The sequence below is a fragment of the Varroa jacobsoni genome, unplaced genomic scaffold (genome assembly GCF_002532875.2).
Source record: "Varroa jacobsoni isolate VJ856 unplaced genomic scaffold, vjacob_1.0 scaffold_660, whole genome shotgun sequence".
NCBI classification, from domain to species: domain Eukaryota; kingdom Metazoa; phylum Arthropoda; class Arachnida; order Mesostigmata; family Varroidae; genus Varroa; species Varroa jacobsoni.
The window spans coordinates 269,750-287,102 of record NW_019213562.1 but is presented as its reverse complement, the minus strand read 5'-3'; the positions used below and the strand labels follow the sequence as shown (position 1 = coordinate 287,102).

At 38.7% G+C, this 17,353-nt stretch overlaps 1 long non-coding RNA gene across 3 annotated transcripts in view; it reads right to left on the bottom strand.

The window, feature by feature from the left end:
* LOC111262413 (uncharacterized) overlaps window positions 1-15,916 on the bottom strand; it is a 25,105-nt gene extending 9,189 nt beyond the window's left edge. For 2 of the 3 annotated variants that reach the window (XR_015311905.1, XR_002681594.2), the window contains exons 1-3: window positions 9,120-9,216; window positions 8,075-8,232; window positions 4,244-4,357 (exon numbers count right to left, since the gene is read on the bottom strand). This is a non-coding gene — a long non-coding RNA (uncharacterized LOC111262413). Of the gene's footprint in view, window positions 1-4,243; window positions 4,358-8,074; window positions 8,233-9,119; window positions 9,217-11,226; window positions 11,303-15,751 lie in introns of those variants that run through there. The other variant, XR_002681595.2, reaches the window with a different exon arrangement.
* Window positions 15,917-17,353: the final 1,437 nt, after the last annotated feature.

Below are 17,353 nucleotides of genomic sequence, written 5' to 3'. Positions count from 1 at the left end.
GCGCAGAATTACTTTAAAAAATTATTAGCAGGTTAAAGGAGAACTACCTTGGCAATGACTAGCCAGTGGCTTTGGTCTTGAATTTAAAATGTCATCGTGCTGGATGATAGTTATATTGAATATATTGACTGCTAAGTATGACACTTTGAGCATATGCAAAAATATGCGGTTTTGCTTAGACAAGTCTCGGAAATAGCCTAGAAAAAGTCATCCTTTATCTCAGGTACGCTAAAGTTGCCTATAAATAAGCAAAAACTGAAAAAATTGATAAGCATAGCAGCGTGTGATGATAAAACGCTACCGTTCGGAATAGCGTTCATGTTTCCCAAACACTTCCGACAGAATAGAGAGGCGACTATAGTGACGTTTCGTAAGCTCGTAGAACACGGGCGATGCCTCTCGCTGACGAAGGTAACACTGAAGTGATTTAGACCGACTGGTTCACTCGCAGATAGAGCTACCGAACGAACAAGTTAAAACATCGTTATAATGGGAAGCGGCCTGGATACCGACACAACGACCTCAAGGACTCGGCTTCTTAACAAGCACTCCTCTCTCTCGTGACGCAAACTTCAATGCAAACGACATTTAGTCTCAACAGATGGGGCAACTTGTCACGCAACGTCGGAAACAATCAACCTGCTTAAAACAAGTTTCCTAGGTTGGCCTGTCTCGAGTGTAAATAACTATCTTCCTATGAAATGCAGTCTACAGACAAAGCTGAAAGTAAGCCACGATTTGAAACACAGTATTTTTAAAGTGATTATTGGACATACACCGAACTGATTGAAAATTGCTCAAAAGGGATCATTTGACGCGGACAGGCCGTGGGATGACACTTCGTTAACATCGTTTTCCACGTAGAGCCCTAGATTAGGTTAATGTAAAAACAGAAACACTATTTTTATTTCGGGCTTCACTGAAACTGTCGAGACTGTATATATTAATATATAAATCTAAATATTGATATATAAAACTGACTCACACAAACTGTGTACTATGTATCATTAACGGAAGTCAAAGCGACAAATCCTAGCCCATTTTAACCAAAGCCGTATATATATATATAATTGATTGTCACAATTTTTGCGATTTAATGCGTAAAGTGTCAGCTCCGTAAAGAGCGATATGCAAACTTTTTCGTACTGGGTATGGAAAACATTTACATAAAACCTCTAATTTGAACTGCCGTCAATATAACCTTTGTGAATTTTTTTTCGCCACACTGAAAAACTTGTAAAACACCCATAAAAAAACACAGAAAATTGTTTTTCCTTTTCAGGTTGTACAAGCGTATATTTGGATTTGAAAAAAAAGTGCTTTTCCTATGCCTGTTATAAAACTAAACATGCTGTTTTCGCAAAACTATAAGAACTTTTAAAAAATAACACTATCATAAAATCAATGCAAAAAAAATATTGATTTCGTTTTGGAGAGGCTATTATAGTATATTTTATGTTATTATTATTATTAGATTTGATTATAACAATGACCAAAATACAGCAGGAAAAATAACATGTTAAATAGAATGCACAAACACCAACTCTCAGAGTGCTCATAGGTGTTCGTTAACGCTATTAGTAGACGTATATTTGCAGCACAATTACTTAGTTTTGAATTTTTTAATAGACACGTGGACTGGGTGGTTATTTTCTCTAAATATGAGCAGTAACAAAGTATATTAGTTTACACTACTCATTATAGGGAAGGTTTTTTGTATCTTAACGTCAACCGGATCTTTGCAGGACATGTTGTTTTGAGCGCAATTTTTCCGTCTCTGTCCACCAAGGCACTACTAGCTTCGTTAGCGGATTTGTCGAGATCTTCAGCATATTATCAAAGCTAGATCACTTGAAGCAATAAAATAGCACTCTATGTAATGTGTGCCTAGTACTAGTAAACCTATTATCACTTTTCGGTGTATTTAATTGGATGAGTTCAAGGCCTGACTTCAACCTTTGTAGGTGCCTACTGATGATTGACGCAATGATTTCCTGCTGTACGTAATTAATGATAATAGCGAACCAGACATAAGCTAGCCAGCAACAACACAAAAGTGACTCGTATATAGGAATAAGATAACTATAAATGAAAGCTCATTAATCTACAGTACATGTTTCATTTTAAGCAGTCCACCCAAAATACAAGCAGTTCAGATTTTGCAAACCCCAGTTCCTCTCTTTAGTTAGGAATGACAGGTTGTTAAATGTAAGCACTAAGTTTAAGGTAGTAAAAGTTTCTACTAAGGCATATGCTTATCGTGCATACGTTTTGCTTCATAGGTGGTGCAAACACGCGTATATAAGAAAAAGCAATGGACACGCTTTACATTTGCGTCATGTGTAATAGATCCTTGATTACGTAGATTTATTGCAAAACATCACCGCGCAAGTGGCGCGCAATAGGCTGTGCACATCCAGAAAGAACTTGCCCTTGTGCTGACCTGTTTTAAGCAAACCGACTCGAAGCAAACTTTATGGAGACCGGCATTATGATAAGAGGAAGGAAACTATTCCATATCCTGTGTCCTAAACGACATGTTCGCCCTTTACACACCACCCGTCCGGGAGTAGTTTGTGGGAAGGTTCCTATCTCGAAGCAAGGACCGAATGACTTTTCCATATATGTATACGCAAAAGTTCACCGAGTATAGACGTGATTCGTGGCGTCACGTCCCTGACAACCGCGTTTAGTTGGTTATATGTACTGTAGCGCCCTTTATCAACCACTGTTTTGGTTTCACGCACTTTTCCACATAAAAGAAAAAGCTGGAGAAGCACACTTCCGTTGTTTTGTGGAACGGAAGCTTTGGTAATTGTCAGGCACAATAATGTGTTGAATTCCCTTTTCCCGAAGAAAGATCGGTTAAGTCATGCAGGGGTATCGTTTATTTATTCTAGGTGAAGCCGAAATAGTTGCATCTAAAACCAAGGAACCCTCTGCGTTACCTCGGCAGAAAAGTCTGCTTTTTATATAATTACAATAATGTTAAGGCATTAGCATTTGAGAGCAATTTTATAAACTTTAGCGTTCTGCTGCGAAAAATTTCTTCTTGGACCGTGTTCGGTAAGCCGAGATTGTCGTTAATTTCAGGTACATTGCGTCTTAATACCTACTATGATTATACAGATTTTTTGCCATTTGTACTCTTTTCTGATTCTCGGTAGAACCCAATGTACATGAAAAAGAAAGTATTTTTTCTGTTGAGTTACAATTTTTTGACTGGACGTTGAAATGTCAGATCACCTCTAAAATCCAAGCATAAGATTATTGTCTCAGGAATAGTATGGGCTTCGAAATAAAGACACAGCCTGAAGGACAAGGACATTATGAGAAATAACTATTCCACTGCGTAGGTCTCCTAGCCCTGAAGTGGATTTGGCGTTTAATATTTTCTCTGTTAATGATTCTCTTCGCCATATAAAATTTATGAGATGGCAAATCTTAAGTTCCTTCTCTCGATCCACACCTTCCCCTAGCTTTTTTCTAGTGACGGGCAATAGGCATATAAGGAGATAATCGATTTTAGTACGCGGCAGCTACATCAAATAAGATCGAATATCAGATTGAGTTTTTGCTCGTATTACACAGCGCACAATGGAAATTACTCGCGACCAGTGCTGTGCATCCTGCCATGACATTAAAAGCTCTACACGCTTTGTCTTGCAACAATTATTCACTGCTCTGCTGCCGCCGCCCTCTCTGCCGCGGGCACAGATCGCTATCTGGACCATCACTATAACACTGACGGCGTTTCTAGAACGCAACAAGATACTGCGTGCTTGGCCTTAAGTTTAGTTCTCCTTCAACAGGGATCGCTCCCTGTGCCCTTTGCGACTTTCAGCTTGGCTGCGCTATAGGCCAACAGCAACGAAGCCCCTAGACCTTTGTTATGTCATGTTGGGCATAAATAGCAGTGCGATTGTCTTTGGCAGCTGCGTGCGTATTATAGCCCTGCATATTACTACTATGCGTTGCTGACAATTACCTGTATGCTTATGCATAATACTCAGTAACACGAAGAGCTATAATATTACGGCTGTCTAAGCTGGCACTGTGTAACGTGGTCACTCAAGCCAGCTAAATGCATCATATGCCGTTCTTGCGATGGTCCATGGCTGTCTGGGCAGCTATCGGGTGATATTTCTGTTCCTAATTCTTAGAGCATGGCTCTACCTAAGAACACAAACTATAAACTCAACATAGTATTAAGCATGTTTTTTTTACGAAATTTTAGTCTCACCCACGAAGAATGACGACATCGCTGATCTTCAGATCGTCGAAGACTTATCCAACAACATGTCTTCTAAGATTCGCACATAGTAAATGTTAAATGTTTTGCAAATGTCCATCTCACCTGAAACGGTTCACATCGTCGTTATTTTTGTGGAATCTTATGTTTCTCAACAACTTATCAAACCCTTGGTAACAATAATTTTTGCCTTACTAAAGCCACAATTTAGCAGAAATAGAACAACGAACACTTAGGTTTCCATTGCGGAGGAGCTACTAGATACAGCCATTACGAAACCTCTGTGGTAACCACACTTCAAGATAAGTGATAACGAAAGCAGTTACAAATCAATGTCGCAAATGATCAACTTTAGAGAAAAAAAAGTGTGTTTAAAATTCAGACAATATGTTGAATGAGGCGTTTCTGACACCTTCATGTTCAACATACAAACGGTGCCAGCTATAAATCTAAAGCTGCATCTTAAATTTTCCGACAACTTACTTAATTGTTACACTTTTCCCGAAAACCTCTCCATTGTTACTGAAATTAATACTAATTATAATATGTTCATTAATATCTAATATTATCATTGTGTATTGTCGCGTTCTAAACCCGCCACATTGTTGTCCATTTGGTAGCCATATTGGTTATCATCATACATTCAGTGAACGTTTTTCTAATTTTCCCCACATAAAATAAAACACATTCTCCGTGCCTGCAAATATTGTGAGAAATGCACCCAGCCAAATTCGTCGGACCCGCTTCTTAGCTTTTACAGATCACCTTAGAAAACGTTGCATCGCATATTAATTGTACAGGGGACTTTCATCAAAGGCAACTGTTTGCGTTGCTCCGAACGGTAACATTGATTAATGATATAAAATCGTTTTATACGACTACTCTGAATACGCATCATATACAGACCTATTAAAAAACTATTGGTGGTACATTTTTTTATTTAGGTATTTTTTTTTTTAGGAAAAAATTCTGTTCGATAAAGGGACGGTTTGTCCTTCCGCTTGTTGGGTAACCGTAACATGTCACCCGACAACGCATTAAGGCTTTGCTGTACGCATATATTATAGGATACTAACGATTTTCTACATATATAACACTTCAAAAGAAAAGCTTTCAGCCTCACTACGAATTAGGTCCAGAGCTCAGCATTGCTTCTATGAAATGTAAACCATCGTGAGTAAACGGTATGTCCCTCAAAGGCTCAGATAACTGTTATTTTTTGCTACATTTTCATTGGCAACTGCATCAATACTAATTAAATATCATTTACCGCAGTGATCTTTTAATCTTTATGCATATATTCTTATGTTAGATGTTTTTAATGGAACGGCGTAAGAGGTGCTTCTATCTAAACGTCTCATGTATATGGACTGACGCGACGCTCTAGATTTAGGTTTATAAAGGATATATTTTGTGATCTAAAAAAAACCTCCTCGAAATATATTGACAACGTGGATCCCGAATCTGCGCTAGGCTTAAGGCATTACTGATCTATTTGTGTACATACTATGTACACAGTCCATACACTATATATATGTATTAAAAACACTGCGAATGCTGGCGGTAAATTTTGTGTGAACAAGCGACAACATACTGCAAGAGTCAGCAAATTAGAAGCTTTCTAGAGTTAGATTAAACTTGCATATCCCGATTCCACGTCTGTGACTAGATATCTCTTCGCCGTTAAACTTCTTCGCTTGTGTTACCGTTTCGTTTGGCAGCAGTATCGGCTCTTTTTGTCATTGTCGCAGCAGCGCTTGTCGTTGGCGGTCGTCACATTACCTGCTCCTTTTAGAAACTTCATTTTTGGGATTCTCTTGCGCATTGTTTGGCGTACGGACGTACATTTGGCTTCGTGTATTGAGACCATGGGGTGCCAATCCTCGAGGACTTGCCTCAAGGAGCGAAAAGACTTCAGTTGATGCACACGGGCTACCATTCCCTGTTCATTACACCGGCGTGATCTGCACATGGGTGTTCTATTCTGCAAACTTTAAACAAGATTCGTATCATCGTCACAGAGTTCTCTCGCATAGAGTTCTCCTTACTCCATCCAGTAAAATACGACGGCATGTGGTTCGTGGCATGGCAACCTTTTTGTGAAGACTTTCTTTACACAGTATCTGCGTTCAAACTTCATCACTGCTATGTATACATCACGCAAGAGTTTCGTCCTGTTTAAATAACATGTCCTGAGGATTTTCGCCGTAGACATTTCAGTGCAGGCTAGAATACCCCAAGTTGAGTCTGTATTATCACTTTCATGACCAATGGGTTGGTAGGCCGCAGAGCCCCCCCCCCCCCCCCCCAGGGATTTCCGCCTCATCGGGCGTTGCCTTTGACTAAACTTGCTTTTGTGCTCATACATAAAGGTGTTCAAGAAAACCCACATACCCACAGTGATGCTTCCGCTGGACTTACCAATAGATGATTCTCGCCTGTGAGCAGTTACCACTTTTCCGAAGCCAGTGGGAGAAGAAGCAATAGGGAGGGGGTATTACCACAACCCCCCAAAAATTTATCTTTTTAACCCTTCTTTTTATTTTTTAGGATATTCAGAAATATACGCAGATAGATGTTGGCCACAAGTATTTTTCAAAGACGGGTTTGTAAATATGCACAGCATAGACTAATAAAACTGGCAAATGCTAATCTGCATCTGTATGCGCTAAAAAGAGAAGGATCTAGCCTCAAAACTCGAGGGGATTTTATACCGCTATAAAAGATCGGAATGATTATATGCAATTTCGCTGGCGCGAGCTTTAGTGATCAGTGCCGCTTAATACTACGCCTGTATCCGCATCTTGTAACTTTACCAGTGATTACTAACCAAAGCGTAGTACACTCTGGTACCGTAATGAATAGTTTAGATACGCAATACATGTTATAAGCATTTTTATTAAAAAAAAAAAAAAAAAAAAAAAAAAAAACGTTTCATGTGATGAGATCAATAGCACATAACAACAGCTTTGGCAAATGAACAAGTGCATATATATGCGTCTGAGATTTCTCAATAGCTAATAATACAAAGGGCGATTTTTTCAAAATGGAAAAGAGCTGTCAGAGCTTTATACCAATTAGGTCGTCAACATTTGATATCGGTCATGAACACCAACAAATTAGGTAATGGACGAATTGCCATTGAAAGAGTAAATAGTATCCTTTACTTAAACCTCTCAGAAATATCATCTCACTACCGCATATAAATGTAAAAAGTAGTGGCGTTTGATACAGTTACAGGCTTACACCAACCGTTGTCTAGAGAGCGCGGAAAAAGCATTAGGGTAATATTATTTCATCAATTTTGCCCTGGTAAAGTTGTCACTATTGTAAGCGACATCATCTGATATAGCCATATACTACCCCGACGAAACGACCACGAGTTCATTAACCGTCTAAACGTTTCCGCTTTACCCATTCGTAGTCTTCCAAAAACATCTGTTTATGACAACACACAATGGCGTCTAGAGATAACAATGTTTTATCTATATATATATATATATATATATATATAAAACTATCGCCTGTAAAGCTCGTAGACAACAGAATTGACATATATAATGAATTTGTGTACGCCATACTTTTAGTGACAACGTCGTAGAGCAACGGTAAATGACAGAATGCATACTGTTAAACATGAGCTTTATATATGCACTTATATAGCATTCTAGTGATTCAGCCCCGCGAAGAAAAACGTCAGTAAGATATAGTTTGAGTTTAATTAAAGTAGTAGTTGATTATTAGAAATCAAATAATACATATTTTTCGTTTTTAGAACTTGTTTATGGGCTAATGAATTGTAATATTCAATGAGTAACTTACTGACATCTTTACGACTTCGTTGGCTGAAGAATCCATGGCAGTGTTGCGCGGTCGCTGGTGCGTGCTTCAGTTCATACCGCGGCCTTCCGCGAAATTAGAGTTTCTATTGATGAAAATGTGTCTCCCGCGTCGCGTGAAAGTGCTCTGAACATAAGTTTCTTTTTTTTTTTCATTAAACCGTAAGAAAAAACATGTGTTTTTGAATTATAGATAATAGGGTGACGTTTTTCGAAGAGCACAACTTGTAAATTTTCTACCAATGGCAAGTGTTACAAAAATTACAACGCCGCAGCAGAAAAGTGCTATTACCAATAGTCGATCAATCAACGAGTGCAAACTTAGCATCTAGCAGTGTAGATCATGAATATGTAGAAAATGCGCTATTCTGATGATAGTACTGAAATAATGTGTGAAAATTGTGTGTCTTCTATTGGTTACAGTCACTCAGCTCAAAAGCAGTAGGCATATGCTGCTAGGCTTAGAAGTCCGTAAGCTAGACTAGCTCAGGTTCGCGAACTCGACGTATCTGACTTTATTTTTCTAGCCTAAGCTATTGTAATGTTCCATTCTTATATGCTAGTTCCGTAAACGCTACACTAACGTAAGTTATTTTCGTTGCCTTTGAATAAAGCTTTATGTAACCGCTACTGTAAATCGTTCTTAATGGATGTTATATGCGTTGAAAGCTAACTCGTTAAGCAACATCTGCTGTTTGCTAACGGTACGAATTTGCATTTCTCCGCTATAGTGACACACCGAATTATGCTTTTTAGTAAATACGGAACAGATACGCCGTCACTGTGCGACCTTTATTATAAAGCTACGAGCCCGTACGTAAGGGGGTGTGCCACTGGTTTGCCCTTTACGAGCAGGCCTAGAAAATACACCGGCAGTGAGGACTGCGCAGATATCTAAGCGACCTATAAAAACCAACTTACTGCTCGTTTTCTCGTGGTCGGCAGCGTAATAACATCGTCAATTGTTATTTAGATTCTCATACAAGGAGCGAAGTCAAAAAATGGCATTTTTCATAGATTGTACTTACCCTGAATCTCGCCTGATCGAACATTCCGTCTTGCAGAGTTGTGCAGCTTTGTAAAAAGCTGGCAAATACGAATTGCTTATTTACTCCGACATTATTATAAACTCCGACAAAACAAAAACAAAACATCTTCTTACTCGTGAGAAGCGTTCATGTACATATTTACGTAAAAATTTGTTTTCTGTAAAAATCTATTATAAATGTAAATTAAATAATGCACTGGGTTATACCTCTGAGCATTCCTATTTTTATTATTCTGCAAATATGTAGAAAAACCTGTCATCAACATTTCGTATCCCTTTGTAGTACTCAATCGTATTACTATTATTTGATAGACACGGTATATTTTTTAAACAACTTTAAAATAGGAATTATGATTTATTTTGTCTTAATCCATATTTAGCCAGTTATTTATTTAGTCACAGAGCAATGTGGGTGCGTTACGTTCTGGAGGTATTATAAATAGCATACATATTTCCTTACGGCAAGTTAGCAAGCCTCCTTTCACGTAATAAACGGCGAGCTCCACAAAAGGCACGAATTGTACATTTGGAAATATAATTCTATCTGGATGCCTGTATAACAGTGGCTAGCTTCATTCTTGGTAATAAATTCACCAGCGTCACTCAGGTCGCCGGTGCCAACAAAGTTCAACAACGAACGTCAACGAAAAAATCCTCATTTTTATGATTTTGCTGTGTTAGCACAATGGTGAGATTTTTCATAGCCCGTATGGCATTTTCTCGTCAGCCCAAAAAGTACAGGGAAAGGACCACCAAACAGGGTGTTTTCGAAACAATCGGCACGTATAGTATACGTGCATCACACGCTTAGCTTCAAGTGTCACTATTTAATCGTACATATTTAATATGTATATATGCTTTTGAGCGTTTAAAAGCATAAGATATGCCTATTTAAGTATGGTATCATAACTTCCTCTCTCGCTTGAAGCAAGTTTCTTGATTGTCTCTACGGAACGACATGGCTACGCGAATATAACATTATCAGTAACCCTGCTTCATATCATAATCTAACCAGGTGAATAAAATATGCCTAAGTTATTTAGGCAACACCTGTATTTCAATTTGTCCCAGTGGACCGCTTGCTGCAGATATCGTCTGAAGTAACAACCTCCCAAATCGACCAACCTAGAATGTGCAATAAAGCCGCTGCTGCTAGGGCAAGGGCATACTGGCGCAATAGAAGCAGCCGCGTAGCGTGAGTGAGTTATGACCTAAGGACAGCTTCCTAGTGGGTGGCTACTTGAGAATAGTTGAAAAAAAAAGAGCACTTCTTGGAAGTTTCCTTCCGTGTTACCCTCTTCTTGTCTCGTATTGTGTACCGCTTACCCCATGGCGGGGTTGCTGACACCGCAGCCCTTAACGACAGAGGCTATTCGGCCAGTTGTGCGAGGCAGTGCAAGTTACAGTCAACTAATAATTGTAGTGTACGTGAACTTTTCAAGGAATAATGCGGCAATAATTCATTCAGATCAGGACATAAAATGCTGAAAGTCCTTAGTTTGATGCGGCTTGCTTTATGAGGGATTTATCAATGGGCTCTCAGTATGCTTACTGACGATTAAATATCAGATAAAATCAACGAATAGGCATATAAGGTAGTCAGATTTGAAGTACGTTATCTGATCTGGCATTACCTGATAGCTCTCTTCCGAAATAAACAGCTATTAATTGAGTTACCATAACAACGCAGCCGTTCCAGCGCCACATAATTTAACAATGAATCTCTCACTTCAGATGTTATTGGCAGGCAATTGTGTATCATCATGGCTTAAAGGCTGTCAAGTTCACGACATTAAAGAGCCAGGCATACTGATAGTAAGTTGTGTAGTTCGGCATGCGATGATAGCCTTTTAGTCAGACTTTTCCCGCTTCTGCTCCAAAATACCAAATACAATTTTGATCTACATTAACTTGATATAAAATTACTTGTGACAGTATTAGATATTCTTTTTAACCCGAAAATTCATAGGAAGCTAAAGGTCAACATATAAAGATAAAGTATATGCCATGTTCGACTGCCCGATGGGTTTACTAGCCTAGTGCTGCCCTATACCTGTGGACAAAGATTACGGTACTAAAAAGCTTACCTTCATTTTTAGTACATATCGAATTCGAACATCGAAGACTCTCGAAACGAATACTGCTGTCGAAAGATGAACCGTCCTATAATAAGCAAAGTAAAGTTTATAATGAAACAAATTGACAAATATCAATTGGTCAGTAATAATGCTACCGCACACACTTTCCTCAATGATCTGTCATTAGACCAATAATAACCTAACTGTACAGCCAAGCGTATATCAACGTCTGTTCCGCCGATAGTATTGTCGGCATCAGCGACTAAATTATAATAAAAATCCTTTTTCGACATTTTATTAACTTGACCACGAAGGTCAAGGCGTTTGTGGGAGGTTACGAGATGTCCGAGACAGACAGTGGCATGTCCGAACTGAGCATCTTTGCTCATGTTTTGTTTCTAAGACTACACCTAAACGAGACGAGCATTTCAATAAGAGGGCGAGAGCTGTCCTGAAGATCATGCCTATTTACTATTGCTGCGATTACAGGTTCGATTCGGGACAGAAGTTATTAACTAGTCATTTTGAAAATACTACTCCGGTAATCCAAAAATAACCTATTTATAATAATAACCGTGAGCCAAGTAAACTGATGCTCGATTACCTTGCATATAAAAAAAATTCCAACGATTTTAGGTCGAAAGTACCGAAAATGGACGGATTCAAAACTGCCAAAAACGTTACGAAAAAGGTACAAAAGGCATAAAAAATTTTAAAGGGAATAACCATTAGAGCTTTTCTGGAGAACGTGATTGGCTATTAATATTTTCTCTTATAAAATAGCTATTAGTTTGTGGGTCGTAAACCAAGGGTAGTAAGTTAGCCTTTCGAGCCAATTTTATACAAATTCAAACGCTTTAAGTGTAAATTGTATTGAGCATTCTCCGGCTTGCCTTATAACGGTCTTCCTCGAATTTTTCAGAGGCCAGATTAAATCTGGCAACAAAGCAGACCGTTGAATGGGGCAAATCTTGCTGGAGCGAAACGTTAAGTTATAGCTGATCATCGCTCAAATGCCCAAAAAGCAACACATTATCGTTTGCCATGACCAGCTTTTTGCTCCAAAGTAACGTGAAAGGAAACTACCAGGTTTTGTCTGCTATCGGAAATGGCGGATCAACGCGTGCTAGTTAGGACCGCCTAGACAACCCGCTGAAATTTACCCAATTTGAACTCATTAATTCGAAATCGAAAACGATTTCCTTGTGTAAAACTTCAATTATAATGTAGTTCTATAAGACAGCAACAGCAAAATTTCGTCCTGTATCATATACCTGTATATAGCTGTTATTTTAAAAACGGAACGGAGTAAACGATTGAGAGTCGGTCCAGTATTTGAAGAAATGATATGAGGACCTTGATACGTAGTACCTCGTTAAACTTATGAAGGTCTTCACATGAATATTAAAATCGTGAAACTGGAACAATATTGTGGCTAGTATTCTGTATACTTCGACATAACGTCTGTGAGCGCAAATCACTACTAAATAATATCCCCTAGCTCAATTAACTTAAACTTGCGGCGGTCAGACATCGATATACATGAATACATTTCAACGCGCTTACTTTGCATAGGAAATGTTGTGCAAATAAGCAACGCTTTTTTTATATAGCAGAATTCTGTAATCGCGGCAATCTGTAGGAATTAAGTCGCGTTTTTCTATCACGGCAGGTTAGGTAGTCCGGTGGGACTTTGAAAATTAATATTCCTCGAATCCCACTACCTTTATCGCTAGTGGCCAATTTAGCTGTTCGTGCATTTTTTTTAAGTGTTCACGTATTACATCGTTTACGCTATAAACATTTTCGTAAATAATTTTTATAAACATCGGCCTTCTTGATCGGGTATAGTTGGAATAAGTAGACAAGAAGCCGGGTATTTTTTGAATGGCGTTTATAGACCATTCCTATAGTTTGCCTCATTAGAAATGATTTTATCCCCTTCGATCTTTATGATGTTGCCTAGGATGAGATGGGAGCACAATTTTTCAGCTGCTCAGGTACTCCAACATGATACTTCGGAAGTAACAGGAGAAGTAAAGATTACCAATACGACGAATGAGTCAATAGACAGCCGTTGGACCAAGAAAGCTTACCGATAGGCTACGATCATTTCATAGACGATTCCTGTACCGCGTACCGCAGAAGATTAACATCGATAAATCATTTACTTGAGCTCAATCCTTGCTGGTCGATAGAGATAACCTCTCAAAATGCTAAATCAGAAACTCCCAGCAGGAAATTAATCAGAGTTAGGGCGATACTGTTCATTTTTGTTACGATACCCTATACCGATGAGATCCTAATATAACGGAAGTGAAACATATCTTTGGACTATATATATGTATCAACAGAAAAAATACCCTACTGTTGCTTATAACGTCACGCTTCCATGCAAGCTATTTGAGGATATCTTTTTCCTGTTAACAAAATGCGAAGATTTCGATGATTAAAATATAATTAACAGCAGTGCCAACAATGGTAGTAATAATAATAATAATAATGTTAGCAATTATAATGACAATAACTATTATTGCTGTTCCGTTCGTGTACAGGATACATTGCCAGCTATTCAGGAGCTCCGTGTGATCTGTTTGAATCTGCATCACCGTGCCCAAGAAAGTGTAATATTTGCCCTTATTAGTATTGTACTAAGTGGTACGGCTCTGCGAATAGGACATCCACGAACTTCACCGCTAAATTGAATAACAACTACTGTCTTCTTATACGGATTTGTATCTTTGTTGGCCATTAAACTTGTCCAGATTCCCACCTATGCACACCGTCAGGTCACGTTTAAAGGCATGCCATGTCTCCGTTACTAGATGAGCCTTCCGCAGCGCATATTTAGTTCCTGAATTGCTCTACTGTGGGAAAGCGGGCTGTTTTCAGCAGCACTTCCATCGCTCTCGTGTAAAAACGCGTGGCTAGTATTGACGACTAGCTTCGTTTAATCCCAATGGTGCATCGGATGCTGTTCTCTCGACCCTGGACACAAGACAGCCTTATGTTCGTTGAAGTTTTTAATGAGGCTGAGATTGCGATGAAGTGTAGTCTTTATTCCAGCGCTCACTGTATCAGTTAAGGGTTTCAGTGCACAACAGCACCGTTTCTGGTATCGTTTAATACAATATTTAACTAATTAGCTAACTAATAAATATGCTTTTGCATGGTTACGGCTTGTACTTGAGCCATTAAATATTACTTCAGGTGAATAGCTCCCAGCAGGAAACGAAGTGTGTATAGCTCGACTTTGAGCCTAACCATCGGCTCAAAAACACTCTAAATTGGCTACTTTGTTACCGTTACTATCTTCAACGGTATCGGGGTAACAGCGTTCATATCTAAACTTATGCCCAGTTGATAAAAATTTATAGACTTTGCTCAATATTAGTTTCTTCCGATTCGAAAATCGATGTTTTCTTACTATTGCGCAAACGGGAACACATTCAAGTTGGAGGCTAGGTACGTTCATAAAGACTGCCGCACTAACTCCAAGTCGTGCAGGTTCTATTATAAAAATTTTAATTATATTGTTGGGTGTAATAGCGGGGCAATAATGTTACGCGTGCTAAAAATGAAGAATTATCATTCTTCCTAGAAAAGAAAAGTATACTCTTAAGCTGGTGGATAATCAACTTAACTCTCTATGACTATAGCTTGCGTAAAAAGTACATGACAAAGCGATTTGGTTTTTGGTGCCGAAAAAGATACACAACTTTTTTTTTTTTTTTTTTTTTTTTCTTTTTTTCTCGTTCGGTATAGTCGTCAGCAACTTAGAGATGCGCCCAATTTCATTTTTGTCTTTCCGTTACTAAAGCAAATATCATCATCATCATTATTATTATTGTTATCAATATTGTTGTTGCACCCGAATTGTAACACCAAAACAGTACGTCGTCATATAGCAAAAAAGTAGATTAACCGCTTAGGATAATTTACACAGTCTAAGTGTTTATTCTAACGAGACGTAATGCTCAATGTCCTAAATTTTGGGTATAACTAAACTTAGCTAGCAGTTAAACTTCATCATAAAGCATGTTGCACACTTCTAACATGGACAAGATAGCGACGTTTAAACTGAAAAACATGTAAAAATGAAGACCCCTTGTTTAGCATGTACGGTTTAAGCATCGAGACTAACTTTTGTCGTTAATCTAATAGAGTCCAAATCATTTTATTACCGACTTGTCCATGCAAAAAAAAATTAACATGTCAATGTACCGTCGAAACAGTTTGTATCTACTTAGAGCGAAATTTGTACAGGCAACACGATCAACCTTAAGGAGTCGCGTCAACTTTGTCTGCTGGCTGAGACAAATTCAATTCTCCTTAGATAATAAAAAAAAATAGAACATAAAGGGTTGATATAGAGTATATGTGATAAACAAATTTGGTTAAACCGCCAATTTGGCCTTGTTAAATAGAATGGCCTACGTACAACGTTTTTACTCAATAGCGACAGAATACCTAAAAGACGAACCGGAAGGGATCCAGTTCATGATACACTGCACTATGTTAATGATTAGTTCACCTGGAGGCCATCGTCGTCACATCAAATCATCACTGCATGATCGTGCCATATATAACCAATGTTACGTCTGTATAAGTGACTGCCATTTTACACAGAAGCGTCGAGGAGGTATTTTGTGCTAGATAGAAATTTTAATGAGCCATGCGGTTAGCTGGGGCAACGGCGAAAGGAGTCGGACTGGCGAGAAGGCTTTAGTTCCTAGACTTTCACCGTCTCCCTTCCATCTTAGTTAATGGCAGTTCAAACGGACGGACGAACTAACAGCGATTAGGCCACTTTGTAGAAGTCCGGGATGTGAGCATGCGTAACAGAGCGCTACCATTACCACCAGTAGTATATACATATAAGCTTAAACCGCCAAAGTCTGTACGAGTTTAATACCCAATGACCTTCGTGCAGCGGAGCGGCTAGCTAACTAGAGTACTACTATACAGGCACGTCTGTTGTACGCTTTGTCCATAGTGTTGCCATAGCGCTGTCTTAACGCTATAACGGGCATTGGCTGTCCTCACAGAGGCTCAAGAATAATGTGTGTGGCTGATTCCTATTCCTTGTTGAAAGTCAGATGTGCCGATGTCTTGCAACTGGCTATATTCGCTGCCTATTTAGCTCGCAGCGACACTGAACTAAGGTAGATAGCCTCGAGAGGCGAGAGTATCTCAGAAGACCCGATCGTCGAACCGATTTAAGATAATAGCGATAGCTTTTTCTGGTTATTAGTACAGGAATAAAATAGATGTGTTTGTTGTAGCGACACACATAAGTAGTGTCAAACAGATTTAAATAGTCCAGTGAGAAGACGGATAATTATTATTTTGGGCACGGTTTCACAAGCTGTGCTATCGAAAAGAAGCTGAAACTAATTGAATATGGCGTAAGAGTTCATGTAGAAGGCTACTTTGAGACTCACTAGGAACTACGATAAAAGCAGACGCCGCAGAAACGTGCATAATTATCCTTGCTATTGATCAATGAAAATGACTTGTGTGGTACATAAAAATATAACATTTTTTTAAATGCAAAACATGTACATAAAACAGCCTTTATCCAATTGGAGTCCTTTATCCAATAGGTAGTACACCTTCACGAAGCTGTCGCCAATACAATGCAGTATAAAATACTTTGTTTGATGCTACGTTTGCAATGATTACATTATTGTACCTTCATCGACCATTGGGCCGCATATATAAAGAAGCAATTTCCGTATATGTAAATGAAGAACTCAAGGGAAGTCTGCTCTATTTGTACATACCGGTGTGTATTCGACAATTTACCAAAATGAAGACAAATAATAATCAAACCAAGATTCTTCTCAGGTAAACTAACGACATAACATGTTGCTCATTTTACGGTTCACATTAACTACTTCAGTCGTATAGCTGAGGTCCTGGCATGAAAACACTTTACATTAGTCCAGTTAAGAAGGTCGAACAGAACCAAAAGCATGTGTAGAATATGGCCACTATGATCATAAGCGAGTCTTTTGATGTCTTCTCACCGACACAAGCCCAAACAAACATATACTTTTGATATACCTCAAATAGTTACGAAGGTCTCGCTGTGACCCTGCGAACACCTAACGCTAAAAAAAAAATGCTTGAT